The 23,183-nt window shown below is 56.0% G+C and overlaps 1 long non-coding RNA gene across 1 annotated transcript in view; it reads left to right on the forward strand.

Moving 5' to 3' along the window:
- Positions 1 to 461: 461 nt before the first annotated feature.
- The window catches only part of LOC310884761, a 41,646-nt gene continuing 18,924 nt past the window's right edge, over positions 462 to 23,183 (forward strand). The window contains exon 1 of the long non-coding RNA XR_014574382.1: positions 462 to 2,977. This is a non-coding gene — a long non-coding RNA (uncharacterized lncRNA). The remainder of the gene's footprint in view (positions 2,978 to 23,183) is intronic.

Here is a 23,183-nt window from a genome sequence, read left to right on the forward strand (position 1 = left end):
GGAAGGGGCTGCTGAGGGAGCTGAGGGTCTCCTGCTGTGCGGGTCCCGGCCCGATGCTGTCACCGAGTGGGTTTTTTTAACAATGAGAAAGTTGTGCAAATCTTCCCCCGAATGTCAGCCTGCTCCTGCAGCCTGGAAGGGGTCTGCTTTAGCTTCTGTATTGTTTCTCCCCACAGGAGAGAAATCACTGTCCTATTTCTTCATGCCAAAACGAGGGACTGGAAACAGGCTGAAGGGGAGAGGAGCTGGATGGGTGCCCCGGAGGCTTACAGTCTCGGAGGAGGACGGGCCAGGCTTAGGTTACCATCTCTCCGTCCCTTCCCTGCCACCTCTGTCATTAATTAGGAGCTGGGTTTATTAGCTGAGCTCCTGCACCAGGCTTCAAACAGTGCCGAGCAGCACCTGAGCCTGGTGCTGGATGCAAAACCTCTCCGGATGCTCCAGCCAAGTGGGAGGTGAGCTCTGCACCTGGTTACGGGGGAGCCCGCTCGCAGCCAGATGCAAGCCCTTGCGCAGTGCTCCCCCCCTCCTTCCCCTTGCCCTAGCCTCAGGCCAAGCAGGGAAAATCCTTCAGCAGGACCCCAGCTGGGTCTGCTCGCTGCCTTTCCATAGCAACAGTCCATCAGGGGGCCGGAGTCAGCAGCGAAAAATGCTGCCCCCTCCTTCCCTCGCCTCGCCTGCCGGTCGCTATTTTGATTGCATTCCTGGGGAGCTGGGCTGCAGATGTGGTCTCCTTATCTTGGGAAGCTCTGAGTCAGTTTTTCCCTGTGCGGTGGAGCAGGCGGCTGAGGTCTGCAGGGAGGAAGAAATAGCTCCCGAGGCATGCCAGGGGGAGCTTTTGCTGGGGACAGGGACGAGTCCATCCCGGACTCGCGGTGCCCCCGTGGCACGGCACATCTGCAGGAGACCAGGGAGATGTCCCTGCAGTGTGAACTCCATGCAGCCTTGATATCTTGTCCAAGGGAAGGGGGAGGTTGGTCCAGGAGTGCTGTGGGCTGGATCCTGCCCTGGGAAAGACCCAAGGAACACGTCCACAGGAGAGGAAGGGCATTCTCCCCACCAGCATGTGTCCAGGACGCATGCACTTGTCACTCCTTGACGCACCAGCTGATGTGCCAGCTCAAAAACTGATTCCCTCCTGTTTTCTCTGGCTGTAAACGAGAGCAGGATCTGGCCCCGGGAACCTCACTGACCCTCCCATGCGCTGCCATGAGCAGGGCTGCATCCAGGCACCACCAGCACGGGTCAGGGCACAGCACCAGTGGCGGTGCAGCTGGGGGTGAGGCTCAGTGTGCCTCTGCTGTTTGCTTTACTGAAAGAGGAGGATTTTTTTTCCCTCTCCCTCGCACTGGTGGCTGGTGGTTATGGTGTCCTCTGCTTGCTTTTCGTCTCAAGAAGCTCACTCCTAGGCGCTTCACCTTGGAGAGGTGATGTCTCCGTGCCAATGCTGTCAGGGAGTGGGGAGTCCCCGGTGGCCGGCCCAGGTTCACGCTGGAAGCTGAGCTGCTACAAACCAGGGCTCAGCCCGGGCAGAGCCAAAGGAAGGTCTTGTGTAAGGTCTGTTATCAATCCAGAGCATTAACCCCGCCATGGGTCGTGTGCTGAATAATCATCAGCCCAACTTCCAAAAAAAAAAAAACAAAAAAAACCACACAAAACAGCCACATTACATGGTAAGCACATTTCCCTCCTGTTGGTGAGCTCCTCGGCTCAGGTTTGACAGCGTTTCCCCAAAGCCTGGAGGCTCAGCGAGCCTTTCTGCCTTGTTAGCCTTCGCGCTTTGCTTTCTCCTTACCAGAGAGGGGCTTCGCATGCAGACCCCCGCCTCCAGGAGCTGGTGATTAAATGCTTTTTGGGGACGGGCGGTGGCAGGGAGCTTCGGAGATGGAGGGCAGAGGAGGACAGGGACACCCGTGCACCCCTCTCCCTTCTTTAGCAGGACCAGGGGCAGCAGATTTGGGGTCAGCCCGCGTGGGGCCGGGCACCGAGGGATGTCCCGTGCCACCGGGGCCGGGGGACCTGGCTTCGAACGTGTCCTCCCGGAACTGCAGCCGGGAGCCAGGGCTCGGGAGAGGGTTTCTATAGCAACAGCTGCCACTCACTCCCCATCTCGGATGTAAATGAGCGAGGATTTTATTAGTGTGCAGAATTTCAAGAGGCGGGAGCTGGCGGAGAGACCTCGTGGCAGGAGCGGGGCAGCGCCCGCCAGGTCGGGAGCATCCTTAGGAGTTTGGAGCCAGGACAGGCTCTGGGACATTGCGCGTTGCCCAAACACCTTGGTTTTTTTTTGCCCCGATGACTGCCTGCAGCTCTGAATGGCTTTGGGTTTTCCCCCAAAAAACGTTGGGGATGGGGCATGGAGGCAGCAGGTGGGGCCGGCTGACCTGCCCCAAAGCCTGTAGGGTGAGCTCTGTGTGCTGGCGCATGACCCCGATGGAGGCACCGCGGTGAGGTGTGGAAGCCCAAAGCCCCTCTATTTCTGGGACACTGCTGGGAACACCGACGAGGGCACGGTGATGGGTCGGGCAATATTGGTTAGGAGCCAGCTGAGCTGCTTGGGTTTGCTGGAGGGGGCGCAGGCAGGGCTGAGTGCTGGGCTGGTACGTAAGATGCTCCTTGCCCCATGGATCTTGCAGTCCTAGTAGGGGTGGGAGTAAGGAGGGAGCAAGGACGTAGTAAGGAAGGAGTACAGCCTCATGGGGTCACTCAGGGCATCAGCCCCCCAGAAGTGGGGAGCTGCATGCAGGTTCTGGTACAGACAGCTCCGAGCACTCCAGGTGAGAGCCCCCTGACCCTTTCCCCGCTGGCTGAGCCATCCCTTTAATTAGTGTTAATTAAGTGAGACCTTCATGAGTGACCGCAGCTGGGGAAGCACAGCCTCTGAAGGGTTGGTTCTAGGTTAAAAGGTTGGTGATGAAGCTGTGGGGTGGTTTGGCAGAAGTGCTGAGAGCTGCCTAAGGTCTTCAGCATCAGAGAGGTAGGGAGCTGGGGCTGCTTTTTGGGAGCCGTGGGTAGGTGCACACCAAGTTTTTTCCTTGACCAAGGGGTCTGGTGGGTGGGTGGGCTATAGGGCTGCTTGTTAGGTGGGATCAGATCCTGCTTAGGCTTCTGTGTGAGCGTCCATGCCCTTGAAGGAGCAGTCCTGGCTGTGAATGCTGTCCTGTTGGAGCCATCCTCTTCATCTCCTCAAATGTAAGCAAATAAGGTGTAATTGTAACATCAGCTGCTTTAAGGCTTGTGTGAAAAACCTTGATTTCCATGTGCTTTCTGCTTTGTGTGGTTAGGAGCCATGTTTTCAGGACTCATATTCTCATCTTCTTGCTTCTAACCATAAGGGCTGTGAATTTCTTCTTTCCTTAATGAAAGAAGAGTTGTGGGCTCTGGATTTTTTTTCTTCCTTAACTTCATGACTGTGGGAGCTGGGCTTTGTGAAAGTCAAAAGGCTTCGCACCACCCTGTGATATTGCTGTGATATTTGCCAACACTGGGTTATAACAGGATGGTGATGTGTAGGGTTTATGTATCTAGTGTAGCTATAATACGAATAAGCTTGTGTGCAGCAAAAAAAAGAGGGCTGGAAGAGTCCTTAAAATGCTGGAAGTGTGGGGCTGGGCTGGCTGGAGAGTATCTGCTTGATTTTTATTATTTTTTTCTTGTTTAAAGTAGCCTAAATTTTGATTTCTTTTTTTTTTTGGTGTTTAAGTGCCTGATGCTCAGCAGGGATGGGCTGTGCTGGGCTCAAAGAGGACCCCAATGCAAGGCAGGCCCAGCTGCCACCAGCCCCTCCTGGGGTAACCCTAAATGCTGATGCTGCAGTTACTACAAAACCCGCTCCTCTCTTCCCGCATGCTGTTTATACTCTGAGCTTATGTAGCACTTCTCCTGGTGTTATTTTGCCCCGTCCTTTGCCCTTCTCCCTCTTTTAATCCCTCAATGCACTGTGGAAGCATCAATTAATTAATCTGAGTAGTGGTTGTTATTCGGGAGCTGCCTTGCTAGTTGGCCGGCTCTGCTCTGGTGAAAATCCCCTGTTTGGGCTCAGAGGGACCCGGGGAGCTGGTGCTGCGGGGCTGGGGCTGTCCCTGCTTGCCTGGACAGGGACATGGCATGGCATGGGGGGGCCGCGCTGGCCTGGCCGCCGCCTGGAGGGGAGCACGGCCTCTGGGGGTAAAGATAAATTGGCCTCTTGTAGGGGACAGCGTCCTGAGCATGGTGAAAGTGCTGAATGTGCTGATAGTGCAGCTTGAAGCGAACCTGTGGGGACTTTGTGTTGCGGATGTTATTGTGAGTGGAAAAGAAATTGGGTGAAGCGTGGGGTAGTCGCCCTGCGAACTCAGCGGGGGGTCAGCGCCGTTGCAGAAGGCACAAAGCAGGGCTGAAACGGGGGTGCTGGCTGGGGAAGGTGAGCCTGTGGTGGTTGTGGTCGGGTGGGGGTTCGGAGGCTCTGCCTTCAGTGCCTCTGGGTCGAGTTTGGGCTCTGGGTCTTGGGGCCAAGTGCCCCTGAGCTGCTTGTGGGATGGGGCAGGAGCACAGCACGTGAGAGATGTCTGTCCCTGAGCTGAGGGAGACCACCGCAGCCTTCAGCACTGAGATGGCTCCTAAAAGCATCCTGATCCCCTACAAGCTGGGTGCTTTTAGTGGAGCTCGGCCGGCTCCCAGCTGCTGCTGTGCCTCCCACGCTGCAGGGCTGTGATTTTGGATGCTGGGGTCAGCCCAAACCTGCCGCAGGGAGCAGGACATCAGCCTTTTAGAGGGCAATCAGCCCCAGGAGCGGTGAGTTTTGTCTGAATTTATGGCCGGGGATGTAGCAGCCCCACAGCACCCGGGTTTCCTCCCCGGGTTTGGGATGAGGAGGCCCCTGGAGGCCCTGGCTCGGAGAACTGACCTCTGCTGAAAGCAGCTCGTCATGTGCTAGCCCTTAAGCGTGTCCTTCTGTTCCATTGAAGAGAATAGACCTGAAGTGCGTGCTCGAATTTAAGTGTATGGTGAAGTGTGTTCCCGTTCCCGGGCCTCAGATAGGGTAATGATTGCGGGAGAGAAGACAGCAGATAAATCAGGGGCTAGGCTTGCGACACAGCCAGGAGCTCGCTGCCACATCGCACGAGGCTGACTTTGGGACCGCTTCCTTCCCAGCCCGGGGGACGGGGCCCTGGCTTCGTCCTGCCCCTCTGCCACCCTGCAAAGCCTCCCTGCATCATCCCCATCCCGGGCTCTGTCCTTCCCTGTCTCAGCACATCAAGCCTTCTCCCCAAGGCTCCTCCTCGCCTGCAAAGCAGAAGTGCCTGGCCCAGATATTTTGCTCCACATCAGCACAAACCCAGCCCTTTCCGTGAGACGGCTCGGCTGGGCGCAACCAGCCCCACGGCCTTGCTGGGGACACCCCCAGGTGCCCCTGCCCCTGCCCGGGGTTGTGTTCCCCCTCTGTGGGCACGCAGCTGGCTGGCTGGGAAGCTGGAGCCTGCGAGCAGCTCCAAACGCAGCAGCAGCAGCCTCTGCTTTTCCACACGTCGGTATTTTTAGCTCTGCTGTGCATTAGCGTGCAGGAGCTCAAACTGCGAAGCCTGGCTGAGGTTTTATCTGTTGTGACAGCCCTTAGGGCTGTAGTCAGACACTCTCTCTCTCTCTCTCTCGCTTGCTCGCTCCCTCTCTCCTTTTTTCTCTTCCTTTTTTTTTTCTCCCCCCTCCCCAAAGTTTGCAGCTTGGATCTGCTCCTTGTGTGTGGATACGCTGCAGCTGTCATGACAAGGGACCAAAGGTGGAAGATCGGGTCCAAAGCGTGGCCTGAGCCCCTTTAACGGGAGCTCTGCTGAGATCCTTTCTGTATTTTTCCACTCCTTGTTGCTGCCGTCAGGGCTAGAGCTCTGAGCTGACGTTGCAGGGTTAGGTGCCGGCTCGCCCTGGCTGCCCTGACCCAAAGGGTCTCCAAAAAGCTGTGCTGGTCAACTGCTGCACCTCTGCTGGGGACAGCAGAAAGGGGAGCAGAGGCCAGCCTGGTCCAGTGGGTGCTGGGGCTCAGAGGGCAACACGCAGACCCTGTGCTTCTGCTGCTTTTTCCTAGCTCCTTGCGTCTGTGCAAGCATTTAAAGCAGAGGTGTTGCCTGTTCTGGGGCAGCTTTAGGCTCCAGGCACCCCAGAGAACTGGGGAGAAATCAGAGTCCCCTCCAAGTCCATTTCAAGCCTTGCTGCAGCTCAGCCCAGAAGGATTTTCCAGTGCTTGACCTCCTTTGGTAGAATGGGACTTGTGTATCTGCCCTGACTATCCACAAGCACCCACTGCTTTTGTTTTGTTTCTAGGGTAGCTTTTCTTTTTTGCTTCTTTTTCTGGCCCTCCCCCCAAGCCATTCTGGAGGACAGCGACATTCCCCCAGCTCCCAGCGAGCTGCACAGACCTGAAGCATCTCCTTCCTACCCAAGTGCCGCTGGAAATGGGGTCGCAGGAGAGCAGCCTTGAAGAAGCCCTTCCAGAAGGAGAAGGAACTGTGGGGCTTTGCGATCTGTGTGCCAAAGCAGACCCAGCCCGGGTAGGTCTGGGCCCAAAGAGGAGCAGAAGTTGCCTGGAGATCTGGTGCCCCTGGAGCTTGTCCAAGGTCAGGGAGGAAGCTGGTGGCAGAGCCAGGAATGGGCTCTGGCTTCCTGCCCTGTGTGCCCAGCCTTCCTCTTCAGCCTTCAGCACACGCCTGCTCCACGTCATTCCTCGTGTCCTTCTGCGATTCAGTCGTTCCCTGCTCTTTATACTTTGGGTCTTTCTCCCCCCGAATGGAGTGCAGATAGTTGGTGTATATCTGTCATATTTTCTCCATCTATTCAATTCTCTTCATTGCTCCCAGGGTGTAAAGGGAAGCAGCAGCTGAAGGATGCTCTTGGAGCAAATGCGGGGTGTAGCCGAATTACCGAGCAGGGGTGGCCACAGGGTCTGCTGGGGGGAAGCAGAGAGGGGGGAGAGGTGTCTGTGGGTTCCTTTAAGTCTGTCTGCACAGTGTTTCTTTCTGGTGTTGCCTTTTTTACAAGCACAGCAGGTTCAGCTCCCATGTCCTTGTCCGAGCTGGTGCTGCTGGAGGCTAAAAGGCTACAGCTATGGGCTGGGGGACACCAGGGCTGAGGAGAGCCAGCCTTGTTACCCAGTTATTTGGGTATAAACCCAAAAGAGAGCCCGGGATGTCCCCCAGGTCCTCCCATTTCATTTGCACTGATGAGGAGTGGAGGGACAGCCCAAAGTTTATCTAGAAAGCCCACATCTCGGGCAGCTTTTCTAATTAATCATCCTCACACTGTGTTTGTTCTGCTCTCCCCAACAGTTCCTCCTTTTCTTTGCTGGCAGCAGCCAATGCCGTGAACCGCGGAGACTAGCTTCACAGCGCTCCTGCTCAACCTGCAGCAGGGAGCTCTGGAAATAGCTGGTGCCTTTGCCCTTTTGCAAAGAGCACCCAGGGATGAGGATTTTGCAGCTCAGCCCGTGGTGTGGAGCAGGGTGTGGGGGGTTTTGTTGTGGCTGTGTGTTATCTCTGTGGGCTCTTTGTGCCATGTGCAAGTCCCAGGTAGCAGCCAGAGCATGGTAGGTACCTCTGCACTGAGCTTCAGCGTCCCATGGCCAGCGACGGGAGTGTTGCATCTGAGCAGCTCTGCGGGGTCGGGCTGCTGTCATCTTCACCCTCTTCTCCCCCAGCCTGCCAGGGAAACGCCACTTGTGGCTGCAGGGGATGGATGCAGATGCTCTGCAGCCACAGACAAGCCCTGTATGGTCCAAGAGCCCAGGCATGAGGCTGTTTAATCCTTTCTGTGCTCTTCCCCTCGCTGAGGGAAGCTGCTAATGGCAGCTGGAGCTGGCTCCTGGTGTGTGTGGGAGCTGCCCGTGCCCTCTGCCATCACGGTGTGGGGTCGAGTGGGACCCTGGCAAGAAGCAATCCTCCTTCCAGGGATTTGACAACTGAATAGCTGGATGAGATCTAGGAGAAACTAAAGATCAGAGGAAAATCAAATGTCAGTCTGGGAGGTTAAGGGCTTTTTCTTGAGGGATAGGGGAAGGTGGTATTTTAGGGGCATTTAAACTTTCAAAATACCCCGTGGCATCCATGTTAATGCATCCTCCTGCTTAATTAAAATTCCTTACAGACTTCTAAACACCTTAAAATTTGGGCTTAAGGCACCTTAAACTGCTGGTATGGGCAGATCTGCATGGGGGCAAAGCCCAACGGCTGCGTGTGCTCTGTGCTGTGAAGCAGCCGCTCTCCCCTGCCTCCTTATACCCTAGAGCTGCGCGCGGTTCCTCTGCTCGCACCCGAAACCCCCTGCTTCTCGCCCATCCCACTCCTTTGCCTCCCTGCTCCGGAGCTGTCTCAGGCTCTCGGCACGTCCGATGCCTCGGCGCTGCCAGGAGTTTGCTCTCCAACTGCTTCGCGGCCCCCTCGCGCATGTGGGCACGGAGGGGGGGCTGCATGCGCGGGGAAGGATGAACAGCAGGAGCGTCTTCGGGGAGGGGATGGGGGAAGCACAAAGGGGGGAGCGAAGTGAGAACAGGGAGGAGGAGGGAGAAAGGATGCTGCCTTGTCTGTTCTCAGATTTATATTGGTCGAACTGTGCTGGATTAGCTAAAAGTGGTGCAGAGCTGCTTTCCCCTCCCCTCTCCTCCAGGCAGGCACTTGTATTTGGGGTTGAATGCTTTAATTCCCTTCAGCTTCAACCTGCTCCTAATTGACTTAGACCACATTGAAAGGAGCTCAGCTTCAAGAGCAAGTGGCTGCAGCGGTTGCAAAATTGCACCTTAAGTTAAGGCAGCGTGATTCTGCGCATAAAGAGACCTCGAGCTTGGCACAGACCTGCACAGGGATAACTGCATGTGAGGGGCTTGTGCTGTGCGGTCCTGAGCCTGGGCTGCTCCTCCCTGCCTTGCTTTTGGGCAGAGCAAATTGGGGTTTGGGGCCAGGGAGCTTCGGGCCGGTGAGGTTCAGCTTTTGGGAGATTTGCGGTCCCTTCTGAGTCTTCTCTGCTCCATCCCTCTTCTCCTGCTGCAGATGTCTGCTATAAAAAAAGAAAAAAAAAGCCTCCACAAACAGCGTGGTAACATTTACTGGAGGGCTGTTTCTGCTGCACATCTGATGTGTATGACAGGGTCAGATTAACCCAGCCTCTGCTTTCCAGCCACAGCTATTTTGAAAGCACCAAAAACAATGCGAAACAAACCAGAGGAACTCCGCTGTCCTGTCGAGGGGCTGGCAGGCTCAAGGGTGTGTGTGAGCTGTGGGGATGCGCCCTCCCGGCTCTCAGCAGGGCCAAATGTTAGGCGAGGAAGATGAGACAGTACTTTGGGGATGATACTGGTCTCCCCAAAGTTGAGCTTTCGTGGGGTCAGGGATTTTCTTTGTTATTTAAGGTTGGGGCTTTCAAAGAGCAAAAGGAAAGCTGTGATATTAAGTGGAAGAAAGTAGATAATGCTGGGGGATGCTCCCAACACCCCATCTTCCTTGTGGCTGTCTCTGTTGTTGCTCCTGGATGTGTCTGAACTGAGCTCAGGAGCCTTTCTTCTTCCCATGCCCTGTCCTTCCAGCTCCTCTGCATCTTCCATGACCATTTTGGCTTTGCTATGTCTCTATTTGATTATAAAAACACAGGCTTACCCATGGTTCTGGCTCAGCTAGCATTTTAGTGACACATTTAGCCTTCTCTGGTTACTGGTTCTAGAAAACAGGGCTGGAAGGGACCCCTTGGCACCCATGTACCCCCGTGGCAGGAGGGTTTAAGCCCAGCTGGCCCTTACCAACTTCTTCCCAGCAGGTAGGGTCTGTCACCCTGCTCCCTGGAGGTTTCTCTGGCTGAGGCCTGCATCCCAGAGCAGCACCGCTCCCATGGGTGCTGCCCAATTGCTCTGTGCCTCCCCTTTGTGATGGGGAGGTGCTTGGAGTCCCTGGGGGTGGAGATGGGAGCTGTGCCCCCCAGGATGCTCCATGGGCACTCCACCCACTTCCCTCTCCCATTACCGGGGCTGTGGGTCCTGGGAATGTCCCCCCAGCCCTGCTGCACAAGGGGGCTGATGAGCACCCCGGTAAATCCCCTGTCGGCACAGTGAGCTGCTGGCTGGGAGCCTCCAGGGATGGGGGCTGAGGTGGGCGGAGTGGAAAACTAGGGTGAGAAGAAGGATGGGAGGCTGAAGGGGGGGGGAAAAAAAAGCCCCCCAAACCTCCATGGGGAGGGAAGCGGAGCCGGAGCGGAGCTGCTCGGGCTGGTGGGTTGCCATGGCGACACGGCGAGGAAGAGGAAAGGCAGAAAATCGCCCGGCGTGGGGTGAGGCCTGCAGGGCCCGCAGCAAGGCCCCAGCTCCCCTGCACCACTTCTGGCCTCCTTCCTCTCTCCCTGTTTTCCTTCCCTCCTGTTCGGTTTTCCTCCCCGAGGAGCTGGAAACATCAAGGTGGTGCTGAGTTGTTTCTCTGCGGTGCTGGGGCTGAAGAGAGCGAGTGGAGGATGTTCCTCTGTAGGGCTGGATGCAGCCAGCGCTGCTCCCTTTGGGGCTGAGGGTCTGCGGGCAGCGCTGTCCCCCAGGGAAAACCTGAACAGGTTTGGGGTCAGATGTTGAAGGGCTGAGGACAGTATGTGGAGATCCCTGGGCTGTCACAGGCTTGGTGGAAATGCTCTCCCCTGTCTTCCCCAAGAAGCCCCACAAGAGCCCTTTGTCTCCATCGCTGGACTGGGGATTCGCCAAGAGAGGTTTTGGTGACTGAGCAGAGAAACTCGTGGTGTGGAGGATCCAAGGCTCGTTATCCAGATGGCACGCAGGCTGGGCTGCCTCGTCTGTCGTCTCCTGAAAGGTGATGCCTGGTTTTTACAGGAGGAAGGAGCTTCTGTTTCACATGCCAGATCGCTTTCCTTTTTGGCCAAGTGGTGCTTTGTAACCACGACGAGTCATTTCCCCTCCATGAGTCAACCCGGGGCCTCTCGCAGGGTGTATATGGGGACCAACCGTCGAGGCCAAGCTCTCAGGAACAGAAACCCGGGCTGCCCCGTGGGCCCGGCCGAGGTCTGCGCTGGGGAGTGTCCTTGTGTGGGGCTGGGGTCTTGCCCAGGGACCCGTGGCACCCACCTGTTCCCTTTGCTTATTCAGTGGCGAATGCTGCCTTTAAAGCTCCAGCTCATGCAGTCTGGTGGCTGTGAGAAGGTCTCAGCTTGAATTAAAAAAGCTTAAGGTAGTCTTTGCAACTCTTACAGCAGAAGGGAAATGTGACCTAAAACACCAGAAAGCTGCAGATGCGTGATAACCAGCCTGAACTGAGCTCTCCATAGACCCTCACTTTTTAATACCACCCTCTTAAGTCCTGCTGTCTGGCTCTGCCTGGGTTGTTGGAGGAGAGGTGTTTGTCGCCTCCCTGCCTGGCTTCCACCATGTGTTTATGCCTGCACTGATGATGTTCCTGGCACAAAGGGAAGTTCTTTAGCTGTTGTTTTGGAGGCTGGCTCCTCTCGTGAGCTGCACGGGCAGTTGCTGCCTGTGATTTCCAATGTTTTTTTTCCATACAACCCAGCTCTTCCTTGCAGAGGAGATGGCTGGAGGTGTTTAGATGCACCTGGATGTGTGAGGGCTGAGCCTCTGACCTCCCAGCTCCATGCAAACCACCCCATACAGACTGCTCCTTCATCTCTCTTCCCAGACTAAGGAGGGGGAAACACACAGGTGAGGTATCCAGGCTTTGGGATTCTTCACGGGAAAATATTCCATGGCTGAGGAAGCAGAAAGCTGCCTGAGATTGAAGAATGGCCTCAAAGCTGTAGTAAACTGTGCAGAATTAGCCCTTTCTATCAAATCCCCTGGTCTTACGTGCTTTCTGGTCAGTGTCCTTGGGGGTCTGGAGGTGGTGGGATGCAGGATCAATCCATGGGTGCTCCCCTGTGCCTCAGTTTCCCAACCTGCACAGCAGTGCCTGGGAAGCTGCTGCTTTCTGCCCCCCTTGTCCTGGAAGTACTTTGAACATGAGCATTTCTCTGTGCAGTCTAAATATTAAGCATAGCTTGGCTAAGAGTTCACTTAAACTGGGTCTAGACAAATATCTGAAGGTCATAAACACCCAGCTGAGTAATTATTTAGAGTGGTCTAAGGGATATGGGTAATGGGATGAAAGAAGGGGAGGAAAATGTAGCATAGTTATCAGAAAATTCTCCCTGATACCATGCTTAGTGATGCAGAGGGAAAGGTAGAGGTCCTTGGTAAATCCGAAGGGGTGATTTATGGATTGATTCAAGAGATGATGGCCAAGTCCCCAAGGAGCAGCAGCGAGTGGCCCGTGTCCTGAGACTCTGCAGACTTGGCTTTGCAAAGCAGGTAGACCACAGGGCGATGAGGCAAGAGACGAGCTGCTTCATGGACAGATCTTGTACAGATCTTGTTGGTGTGCAACAAAACGGCCCTGAATTGCCCAGGAATAAGTTCAGGGTGAGAAGTGAGGAGCTGGTGGCTGCCAGAGGCAGGGATGAGGATCTGGCCAGCCCCGCTGGAGCATTTGAGGAAGCCAGCACGTTTGGAGATGGAGCAGCTCGTGCATGGGGCAGAGCTGGCTGCATGACCTGGCTGCTCGCAGGCAATGAACTGGCAGTTTCGTCAGTCCTAAATTCCTGTGTGACGTGCTCTGTGAGGTTGGGGCCATCCTCACATGTCCAGTGTTGTGCTCCTAATAATAATCGGAGCTTGGAGAGAGCAGCAGGCTTCCTTGGCAAACATTGAGACATTCCCAGTGCATCTGGAGAGTTTTCTACCTTAGTGGGTGATGTATCTGGTAGCACTAGGGCTGATATCTATGTTTTTTTGAAAATGAAATGCAGAAAATTGCTCATTGATTTGAGTCATGGGCTGAGTTGCCTTTTTGGTCATTTCTACCTGGGCACTTGTCTTGGAGCTGCCTCTGTGAGAGGGTTACCACACACTGAGATGGCTCTTCTGATCTGATTTCCCTTTCCTCAAAAGCTACAAGAAAAATTTAAACGGGGTGTTTTCAGAAAGCTTTAGGTGCAGCTGAGTGGCATTTCTGGAGGGTCCTCCCTCCCCTGCATATCCCCCACCTAATGCAGGAAGTGAGATTTCTCTCCTTGGGCTTTCTCCTCTCCAGACAGACAGATGAAAGACGACTTGAAAGGACACGGGGAGATCAAGGGTTGTGAGTGCGAGGAGCAAGGCCAGGGGCTGACACAGTCCTTCTTGGTGTCATGTTCAGCTTATCTAACCTCAAGGACGTGTGAGCGATGGCAGGATGGAGCTGCTCACCGCCCTGCTGCCCCGGCTCATACAGAAGGACGGGCAGCAGGGACAGACAGACCATTTCTGGCAGACAGACCCTCTCAGGGAGTGGGGAGCTGGGCGAGGAGCAAGGCTTTCCTGACTTCCCTCCAGACAGGGGCCTTGCCTGCCTGACCTGTGGCACTTCACTCCGTCCTGCTCCTCGGCAGCATTTTGCATCTCGCCCAGTAATGCCCGGGTTCCTTAATAGCGTCTCATGTGGGATTTTATCAAAGGCTTTAGGACAATCCCCGTAAATTATATCTACTGCGTTCCCTTTATCCATTGTTTTGTTGATTCCATCAGAAATCGTCTCCCAGAGCAGACACGCACGCCTTGCCTTTCTGAAGCCCCCAGTTTGTTCCGTTTCTCTCTTAGCCATGTAATGTTTCAATTAATTTGTCTGGTACCGTGTTATTGTTCTGAATAGCCCTCAGAAGGGATGATCTGAGGAGCACCACCGATTTTCATTGTGCCTAGGATCTGGATGTAGCAATCGAAGCTTCTGCTCTCGGGTGCCAGGAGGGATGGTTCTGGTGGGATGTTTGCAGAAGTGCTGCGTGTGTTGAGCCAGTCCCTGCTTAGAGGAGCTGGGGATCTCCTGGTGATGAGATGTGCCTAAAATGATCCCCAAAAGCCCAGGTTGAGGCTGTGAAACGTGAACACAGGAGGACGCTTGGTCTCTGTGACGGTTGAGCTGCCTGAGCGCTAAGTTGCTCCAGCTTTGTCCTCGGAAACCCAACGAGCGAGAGTTTGCGGCTGGGCTGGAGTGGGGAGGAGGCGGTGAGACCAGCCCGGGAAGGGTTAATCATTTCCATTGCAATTGTGTCATCTCTTTGGGGACCTCTCGCTCATTTTGCGAGCGGCCGCTGAAAGCCGAGGCGCGGGGGCTCTTTCTTATTCAGCTGCACGCAGCGTCAGAAGCACCGGACAGCCGCACAGCTGTGCTCAGCCGCCTCGGCCGTGCAGATGGATGGAGAAAAGGATTTGTGTGCGTGCGTGTGCTTGCGTGTGTGTGTGTGTGTGCGCCTGAAACCTAATTGTCTGCTGTCTAATCCGTCAGCCAGGGGGACAGCTTGCACAAGCCCCTTCCAGGCAGGCTGATAAATGCAGCGCTGCCAGGCCCTGTTGCGATGCGCTTGGCTTTAATTGGGGTGGCTACGTGCGCGGGCTCTGCGCGCCCGCCTCCGTGGGCGCAGGGGATGCTGCTCGTGGGGAAGTGTGAGTCCGGCGTCCCAGGGGATGGAGCGGGGCTGGAGGCCCTGGGAGCAGCGTTCGGCACCGTGACAGCACGGCGACCCAGTGCTGGGCTGGGTGGTTTTCTTACTGCCTTGTGTAAAACCAGGATTGTTCTGTAAGAGCAGTGACAACAACAGCAGCACTGGTGCTGCAGCTTGTGGGGGGCTCAGTGCCTCCTGAGATGGGGCTGGAAACGAAATAGAGGGCTGTTGGGGTTTTGGGATTGCCCAGGGCGCGATGCAGGAGGCGCTGACATCAGTGATCGGTCTTGGAGATGTCACCTGTGGTCTTCAGTGTGGTGCAAGGAGCAGAGCCAGGCTCAGCAATGTGCCTCCTGAGCACCCTCCCAGCCCCAAGCACGTGGCAGCTCGGGGACTTCCCCAGCCGGAGTGGCGTTTTGTCTTTAATACTCCTCAATGGATTTCCCATGAATTTGTCTAGTTGATTTTTGTAAACACACAAGCTTTAATCATCCCCAGAGAGCTGTGGCAAGGACTTCCACTGCTTAACCACATATCACGTGAAGAACCATCTCCTCTTGTGTCTTTTGAACCTGCTGCCTCTTAATGTTATTGGATATCTCCTAATTCTTTTATTGGGAGATGCAGCGAGCCATCAATCTTGGTTCACCTTCTTGAGGCCGCAAACATGCCTCTCTGGCTGCTTGTTTTCCAGGCTGAGGTCTTCCTCCCGTGGTCTCCTGTTTTTGATCATCCTGTTCTGGACCTTTTTCCAGCTCTGCTAGTGATGTCAGGACTCTAGGCCTGGTGTCATCTCCTTGTTTGTTATACAATTAGAGGTGATGTCACGATTACAGCAGGTGGTATTTGCATCAGCATTGGTTGCTTGGTGTGTGGTGATGTCAGGAGAGCGTTGTGTCCTGCATTTGTTATGAGAACTTCTCATGAAGCTGCTGATCCTCAACGCAGGGGTTTAAAATAATAATATTTTGCCTTTGGGTTCCCTGCCTGAAAGGGACGGTGCCAGGCTGTTGTTTTTCAGAAGTCCATGTGCTTTGCAAGATATTGCTGACTTAAAGGAGCGATGCATCTCAGCCACTTCATCCCCCAGGTGCAGTCACCTCCAGGCTGGTGCCCACCAACTCGTCTGTAATAAATGCACATCAGGTTTCAGGGCAGGTGATTCAAGGGAATCACATTTCCGGGAGGGATTATAGGACAGCAGGCTCTGGCTACTTGCACAGCAATACGACTGGGTGCCAAAATCTCCCTTGTGGCTGCAAAAGCATGCTGCGGTGCTTGGGTACCCCAAGGTACCCCAAGGCTTTGGGAGGGACACGGGTGGAGGTGGCAGTGGGCTCCATGGGGATGCTGCAGGGTGCAGGAGCGGCTGTCACTGCACATGGTCATCATGACCCAGCCACGTGTGGGCACCCTGTGAACCCCCTGCTGCCCCCTGGAGCAGTGGGAGCCCCTGCCCGTGGCTGCCCCGTGCCCCTCTCCCTGCCCTCCTCCTCCCTTTGCCCTCTCTTTGCTTCTCTTTCCACACCTGCTCCTCTCCTTCCCTCCCTTTTTCTCTCTCCCTCTCCTCCTCCTCCCCTTGCCTCTCTTTCTCTCTCTCCATCCTCTTATCTCATCCCCCTTGTTTTTCTCCTCTCTGCCTGTCCGGCTGATTTACATGCATGCTGCGTTGAAGCAGCTCAGCTGGATCTAATGCCTCCTGCCGCGACGAGCAGAGCCGGCTCCGGCCTTGGTGCGGCACTTCTCCGGGCAGGGGAGGGAGAAGTGGGGCCACCGCCTTGGCCCACGCTTTGGCCCCTCTCTCCTCGTTGCCTTTCCCTCTTCATCCTCTTTCCCTTTCAGCCCGTTTTTCCATTGCTTCACTCCTGCTTTCACTGCCTGTTCTGCCAGGTCCCTGATCCACGTCTCCTCCAGCCACATGTGCCCCCACCAAGCAGCTATGGGGGGCATAAGACCACTGCTTCTCTTGGGTGGAAGAGGAGGGACCAAAACCCTGCAGCCAGCTGCAGAGCTTGGGGGGACCGGGGGCATCAGGCACTGACCTGGGGGTTGCTGCTGAACGCTCCCAGGTGGAGCCTTGGGGCAGTTTTCCTCCACCCGTGTCCATGTCGAGAGCAGGGATCGAAGTGCCCATGTTAATCACTGGCTCTAATCGCTCCCGTTTCCATTTGGCTGATTTGCATTTCCGCAAGAGGAAGATGCCCTGATTAATATCCCCTCAGAAGAGCTTTATTGCGATGGCTCCTGCCTCTCTAATTGGAAAGTGGTCTTAACCTTTCATGCAAGTAGCTGGGATGTTCCCTGCCTGCCAGAAGCCCCGGGAAGGGTCTCGCTTGCCCTGAGTTTCAGGGGATGGGGAGGTTTGGAGGCTCCCACCCTGCCTCCAAAGCAGGGCAGGAGCCCTCCATCCAAAGGGGATGCTCCTGGGGGTCCCAGCTGCAGTACCCAGAGCTGTACCCATCTCCAGCACAAGCGGTTGTCCCAACGGAAGCTGCAAGGGGACACGGAACAGGGAGTTGTGCCGGGGTGATCCAACACCAGCGAGCACCCAGCCAGCTCCGAGCGAGCAGCTGGGTGCTCCTGAGCTCTCACCCATGTATTAATTAATGACCCAGGGAGGATGAGCTCCTGTGATGTCGACAGAGCTGTTTCCCTCCACCCGCGTGTGGCAGGCAGGCAGGATCGGACCCAGCAGCCAGGATCCTGCGTCCTTGCCTCCCCAGGGAGTCCCAGGCCCACCACCAACCCGCACTTGGCAGCTTGAAAGCCTGCCTTGCACTTGGCTGCTTTCTGATCTTCAAAGGCTTGGGATGCCCAAGGAAATCAGACCTCGTGGCTCCTCTTCCAGTGCGGTCCCCAGCTCCGAACTCTCGTGTGGTTTGTTATCCCTGCTGCGTGCTGCTGCCTCCCCGGCCCTGCGTGGGGAGGGGGCACTGCCCTGCTCCTCTTCCTCGGGTGCCAGCACCGTGCAAAACCGCTGCTGAAGGGGATGTGTGCGTGTGGGCACGGCCAACTTTATCTCCCTGAACCTCCCTGCTGGCTTCCCAGCACCACCCAGGGCTGTTTTAAGACCCCACCTTGTCTCCCAGGTGCTTTAACCTCCCCTTCCCTTTCCGTCTGAGGTTACGGAAGTGATTTTTTATTATTATTATTATTTAATTTTGGTGTTTAAGCTGCTTTAATGGCTGCAGCAGGGAACGTTCCCGATAAACAGCCTGGGAGATCCAGGGAATAATCTCTCTGCTTGGTGACGGCAGAGGCGCATATCGCAGCTGCTGGCAGCGCGCGGAAAGCTGGCCTCATCCACTGCGTGCTCCAGCAGCCCGGGGAGGGGAAAAATTGCCTCCGTCCTTAATCACAGAATTTGAAATCCCAGCTAGTCTGCACCTTTTATTCCTCAGGTTTATGGGGCTGGTTTTAGCCTCTGAGAGAAAGGGCGATAATTCCCACCCCCCGTGTAACCCTTTGCATACAACCGTTTGCGGAGCTGTGGGGTTGGTTTTGGTGTAGTTTTGTTTTAGGGTGATGTGATTTGCTGAGAGGTCTGCCCCCAAACCCGCATGTGCTGCAGCCACAGGTGCCCTGCAGCCTGCAGGGAGCTTTGTGCAGGGCTTTGCCTTGTGGCTGGGGGGAAATAGGCGGCTGCTGGGTGGGGAGCAGGAGATGGAGAGGGGGCGGTGAGCAGCAGCTCGTTCCCCTTCCCCGGGGACTCATCCGTGACATCCTCGTGCTACCTTTCTCTTTGGGGTCTGAGGGATGGCTGTAATCTTTTACAGGTCACAAAATGCTGTTGGCACAGGCTGTTGCATGCTCTGAGGGCTTGTTTAGCACCGTGCTGTTTGGTAAAAGTAGGTCCGTTGAAATGCATCCTTGTCAGAGCCCTGGTCCCGGAGCTGCTCCCCAAGAGGTGGTGGGGAAATATGGCAAAAAGGGTGGATGGGAGGACAGAAAAACCTAGGGAACAGCCGGAGAAGCTTTGTTCTTGCCCCATATACACATCAATGAGAAAAATGTTCAGACTTGTCCCTCTCCTATAGATCAGGTCAAATAAAGGGTCTGTGATATAGGAATAACCAGCAAGGTTCGCCCAGACCTATATATGCTGGGAAGTCGATGTGCTGGATACTGCAGCCACGCATGCAGTGTCTGCAAGGAACCTCTGCCCAGAGGATGTGGTACGTGGAGCTGTGATATCCCCCAGCGGGCGGTTCTGGGGGCTGATACGGGGCCGCATGGACCCTGCTAGCCCTCCAGTCACCGCAGTGCCACGGTGACCCACCGAGCTGGAGACTCTGAGACACAGGAGGCAAAATCAAAAGCAAAGTACGGCACTGAGCTGTGGGGGCTGACTCGAGCGTGGTGCTGTGACCTCCTTGGGGGAAGCTGTGGTGGTGAATGGTGGCAGAGGTGATGGAGGGAGCAGCTGGGTCCTCTCCGGTGCCTTTCACAAACACCCACCCGTGTGTCCCAGCGTGAGATGGGAAGCAGGTCCCCATATCCCACCTCCAGCCTCGGGGCTGATGGAGAGTGCTGTGGGGGCTGGAACCAGCCCTTCTCTGCTGCCCTGTCCCCTCCCTCCTGCTGTCGGGGCTGGGTTTTGGGAGCACCTTCCCCGCTGCAGCCTGTGCGTGCTGGCACAAATCACCCGCTGACCGAAGCGGGGCTGCCGTGGACCAAGGCTGTCCGGGCCCTTGGCACTTCACCAGAAACTTTCCACTGAGTTCAGAACATCTGAACTATTTCTGTAAAAAAAAAAAAAATATATATATAATAATAATAAAAATTAAAAATTCCTAGTCTGATTCAAAAGGAAGGAAAGTGCTACTGCTTCAGCCAGGTCTGTTCTCAAGCAGAGCGTGTTTAACATCCGAAAAAAAAAATATATTCTCCTGTTTCTGAGTAAAAATGCTCAGGCATTGACTATCAACGTGAGCAGCATCGCTCAGGCAAATGGTGTTTACACCCCGAAGCCTTCAGACTTTCTAGATTTCACCTGCTTCTCGGCAGAACCCCCTTGAGAAAATGTTACCAAACAAGGCAATACCGGGGTGGATAAATTGCCTGGAACAAATGAGCTGGAATTCACACGATCCCATTCTTCACGTAAGAAAGGTGTCGCTCCTCCAGCGGTCCCTGGGGCAAGTGCCCACCCCGCAGAGCGTGACCCCGCTCTGCCCGTGGTCCCCAGCCCCTGCTCAGCACCGGGCACCGTGGTGGCAAAGGGCTCGCAGGCGCTGCGGTGCTTTTTCGCCATCCCTTGCTGGGCGTGCATTGGGAACTGTAAGCAGCAGCAAAGCAAGCTTTCTGCTGCTTTATTTTTTTTCCCTGGGTGAAGGGAAGGGGGATTTTGCGAGCAGTTTAGCATCGGCTGCAGAAACGGGGTGTCGAGAGGGAGGATTGGGGCTGCGTGCTGCTGCGGGAGCCGATCCCGCTGCCGGAGGCGTTTTGGGACGCGCACCCTCCAGTCGTCATTGCTCGTCCCTCTCATGCTGTAGCTATTTCTGCCTCAACTTTCCACCGAGCTGCTTCCAACGCTTCCCAGTCTAAAGCCATGCTGGTTTAGAGAGCCAGTTTCATCCCCCCCCTTCCATGTCTCATTTGCATAGCACACAGGTTTCTGGGGGGGGAGGAGGAGCTGGAGAGGCACATCCTTTATTCCTTTTATTTTTTTCCCCCTCTCAGCAGAATTGCATTTATTTAAATCCAGCGCTGTTGCTAAGAGGGGCTCAGTCCTCGCCTGGTCCCACGGATGGGGGCTGCAGGAGAAGGCGGGGACAATTTGCTCGTTTTTGGGTCACTCTAAAGGTGGAAAAAGGTGTCGAGCAGGTGCGCCCGGACCCCATCCTGGCATGTTTGCCATTCCCTTGGCCTCGCTTCCCAAAAGGTGCCATGCCCCCCTGATGAAGGCATTGCTGCAGCAAATGGTCCCCCCTGCCCAGAGTCAGCCTGGCACCTTGCTGGGCTGGAGCCTGGTGTGTTTTGGGGGTGGTGATGGATGTTCCGGGGGGAAATTGGCTTCTCAGGTCTGTATTTTGCCAGTTTCCCAGCCAAATTGGAAATGCAAACTCTGGGCAGGTGGAGCCTCCTGGGTTTTGGCAGCTGGTTTTTCCCTTCCAGGGATGCTCTGGATGCAGAATGCCCCTGGGGTCAGATGTGAGCTGGGTGTAAACTCACAGGATTTGCCGCTTGCTGGGGGAGATCACACGGGTCCCGGTGCTCGTCTGCCTTCCCACGGCGCCTCTGCCATCGGGCTCTGCTCCTGGCTAAAAGTTCCTGGCTGGCCCAGGCAGAGGGTGACGGCACCCTCACCCCAGCTCCTGCACTGGGATGGCTGCGGGGAGGGGAAAGAAAACTCCTCTTTTCACTGGGCTCTGCTGGGTTTCCTTTCCCCAGGGCTTTGCTGGGTTTGCATTCTCCTGTCTGGTCCCTGTCTGGGCTTGGTTGCCTCCCCAGTGCTCCTGAAGGTCTCCTTCCCATGGGATTTGCCGCTGTCCTTGGAACACAGCAAACCCTTGGGATAGGTTTCACAGAGCTTGGCGATGGTCCTGCTCGGGTACCCGCAAAGAGCTCCGTCCCCATCCCTGCGGGCAGCCTGGTGGCAACAGCCAGGCACGGGTAACCGAGCTGAGGCACCCCCTGTCTTGGGTACTGCCCTCGTTCTTGCTTGTCCTGGAGAGATTAGAAAATGCAAACGGGGTTTGTCTTACAGGCCTTGGTTTCTAACCTTCCTCTGGGTTCCAGTAATGGGAACCCCTTCAGGGATCTCCCATGTGCACCCTATGCTGGGCGAATTCAAGGTGTAGCAGAAACTTAAACCGGAGCAGTCCCTGCCTTGTGCCCGTGTCCCTCTGATGCCTGCAGGGCCCAGCATCGATCACTGGCAGCCGTCTGACCCTCCCTCGGGGGCAGTAGCACCGGTGGGGTAGAGCTAATGCTGCCTGGTGCGAAGAGGGTCTAACCAACCCCTCCCCGGCTCTCTGTCCTGGCTCCGGGCAAGTCTCTTGATGTCTTTGCTACCATTTTTTTTTTTTGCTCGAAGAGGGTCAGGGCACCTCCTGGCTGTCCTACCAGGTGGAAGGGCGAACCTACAGGAGCGCGGCAGCGCTGGGGTGCTGCTCTCCCACCTGCTGGGCTGGGGGTGCACAGGGCTCACCTCACCGGGATTTCTCCTTCCCTCGGGGCAAGATGAGGAGAGAGCAGCTGTTTGCCTGGATGGGGACGGCGACAGAAGCTGCTGGGACCAGGGGCATGGGGAAGGGAGAGGGCCCCGGGCTCCAGCAGCCACCAAGAGTGCCTCGCGCCTGGCTGGGTTTAATTTTTTATGCTAGCTTCTGTTTGTGACGAACGAGGTGTTGTGGTTCCCGGCATTCGGGAGGGCAGAGGTGAATGAGGGAGCTGCTGGCTGGGCCACAAGCTGGCTAGAACCAAGCAAGGAAGGCAGAGGGCTGGCTGTGGCCAGCTCGGCTTGGCACGGCTGTGCCATCCCTGTGCTCTACGAGGGTGAGGCAGCACCGGGTGGTGGCTCGGCTCTCACCGGCTGCCACCTGGGAAGGCGAGTTCTGGGCTGCCTTTGTGGCTCCGGGTGCTGGACACCACAAACCTGAAGACCTGCTTTCAGGTTACCCAAACCCGGAGCAAAGCCCCAGCTCTGTGCCGCAGGGACCCCAGCCCAGAGGGGCCGGGGGCTCTGCTCGTTGCGCCCTTTGCTCCCGCGCCCTCTGGCTCGCCAAGCTTCCCCAGCCGTGCGGCGCGGAGGCTGTTTGTCTTCAGCTTGACCGTTCCTCCGCCTCCCCCGCCTGTCTCCTCCGCTTCCTCATTCTCGGTGTCGGGTTGAGCAAGAGCAGAGCGGAGCCTCCTCGGGATCAGGGTGAGGCCGGGGGGGCCTTGAGTTCCAAGTTCCTTTTTTTTTTTCTCTTTCCTCCTCCTTCGCCCTGCACACAAAGCCGGGCTGTGATGAAACTCCATCTCTGCCTCGCTTGCAGCGTTCATGCACGGCACATGCTGGAAATAATTGTCCTTGGTGGAGCTCTGCGAGCTGCAGTGATTTAACTGAAAAGAGGTGGAAAGCAGTTTTATTTCTGCGCTCTGCGTTTCGGTCTCGCGGTGGCCCCCGGCTACAAGGTGGTTCGGAGGCAGGCGTGAGCTGGGGCTCTCCGTGCCCTGGGCCTGATCTGGGAGCTGTGAGACCGCATTGTGTAGCACCAAGCCTGAGTTTCTGTCTCTCGCCGTTCAGCAGTGCTTATTGCATTGGGCTCGACATGTCTTTGATCTGCTCGAGCTCCAGCGGAGCAAGCCGTGGCTGCCTGCAGCGCACCGTGTAGTGCTGGCACTGCTACGGGTGTGCTGCGAGCCCTCCGCGAAGTCCCTGTGGGTTTCACCAGGCTTGGGGTCACATCCTGCAGGGGGGATTTCTGTAGGTGCCGAGCCGTGCCGATAAAAGGCAAATGTGCTCCGGAGCCAAGCGTTGGAGGTATTTGGAGCAAGGATTTTGTCCGAGCGCACTTAAGGGCCCGTCTTCAGCACAGAAAGGGCAAGGAAGGGTTGGCCATGGCCACCAGAACATCCCTCCGAGTGGTTCTGGGTCTGAGCTGAGCAGAGCTCAGCATTGTCGGGGTGTTCCGGAGCTCCTGCATGTGGGGTGCGTGCTCAGCACCCCAGGCACAGCTCTTTCCTCCCCTGCTTTGCCCCTGAGCCACACCAGGTCTCCTCTTCTC

Source organism: Anser anser (assembly GCF_964211835.1).
Source record: "Anser anser genome assembly, chromosome: 21".
In the NCBI taxonomy this organism is placed as follows: Eukaryota; Metazoa; Chordata; class Aves; order Anseriformes; family Anatidae; genus Anser; species Anser anser.